This window comes from Egretta garzetta, unplaced genomic scaffold (assembly GCF_000687185.1).
Source record: "Egretta garzetta isolate BGI_Z169 unplaced genomic scaffold, ASM68718v1 scaffold425, whole genome shotgun sequence".
Classification (NCBI taxonomy): domain Eukaryota; kingdom Metazoa; phylum Chordata; class Aves; order Pelecaniformes; family Ardeidae; genus Egretta; species Egretta garzetta.
The window spans coordinates 4,407,750-4,409,250 of NW_009259796.1; positions in this window are offsets into that span (position 1 = coordinate 4,407,750).

The following is a 1,501-nucleotide window of genomic DNA, read 5'->3' on the forward strand; positions in this document are numbered from 1 at the left end:
GCTCGCCTGCAGCGGGCAGGGCGGCCGGGGGGGAGCCGGCAGCTCAAAATCCCCGAAAGTGATGAAAATCGCCAGTGCCACCGCGGGCCCCCACGCCCGGGAGAACCCAAACCCCAGCAACCTTCCTGGGCAGGGCGTGCCGTGCAGGAGTCCCGCTCTTGCGCCATCCTCTTCCCTTTGATTTGGTTAGTCCGGCTCGGAGAGCCGAAGGGCCTGCAGCAAATAAAAGCTATTATGTATGAGTAATGCTTTGCTCTTTATTTACACGCAGCAGCCGAATTACAAGAAGCTGTCTTGTAATTTCTCGCTGGGCTTGCTCGCGTACAGTCACAGACATAATGAGAGCTTTGGAAAGTGTCGTTGCTATAGCTTCTCCTGCCATGTATCATATCCTCTGCCAGACAGAACAGAAATGCCGTGGTTGCAGAGAACGGCACTTGGTCGGGGTTTGAATAAACGCCTGACAAAAGGGGAGCGGTACGTACTCGGACAGTAAAATATGTAAACGCCTGCTTAAATTATTTGACAAATCATTTCTAGAGTTTGGATCAATTAAAACAAACCCGCATATCCTTATCGTTATTATCATTGTTATTATTATTACCTTATGCCATCTAGCAGATTACTTGGGAACTGCAAGTAACCACAGTGGCATCAGATTATTAGAAGTGCTTGTCCATTTGCTTACATTTCAAAAATACCCCCTCACTGGAGGGCAGCGTCTGCAGCTCCGTCTCCTGAGGCTTTGCAGCCACAGCTGCTACCAGGGGACGCCTGACCGCATTTATGGTTTCCAGAGGCCGCTGGTGGGTGTGGGGCTGTAACACGCTGCATTTCCTGTCTTCACCGGCTCTAGCGCAGCATTTTTGCAGCGTTTAGGAAGGCTGTTGCTGGCCCTGAGATGTGAATGTGTTCATGCTCTCATTTTCCTATGGGAAAACCGCAGTCGGAGAGTTGCACGGGCTGGGTGCGCACTGGTCAGCAGACACAAGCCCTTACATGGCCGGGCCAGGCTGGCTGGACCCCTTGACATAAAGCCCAGCACCCATGGAGATGCCTGTGCTGAACTGAGCCCTCTGCCTCTTGGGCAAGTCCCACTGGGACTCCGCAGGAGGGCAGGCGAGGGGCTGAGGTCTGCCCCAGCCGGCGGCACCCAGCAGCAGCCCACCCCAGCTGGGGGGGTCCCTGCTTCTGGCCCTGGCTGGCCTGATGCAGACTGGGTGCTGGGCACCCGTCAGGAGCCCCCCCAGCGCTGTCAGCGTGGTGGGCAGGAGGGGCTATGTGCCACGCTGCGGCCCCTTGCAGGCAGCTCCTGCCAGCCTGCAGGACCGTCCCACTGCGTAGCAGGGAGAGAAAGACTTTGGTTGGAACAGCTAATTCCTTTCATCTCCAGAAGCATCCAATGCGCTTTTCTTTTGTCTTCTTTGTTTTGCAAGGTGAAAACAGAAGACGCTGCTGTGCACATAAAATAAATCCAGCAGCTTAGGGTGATATGTGACAC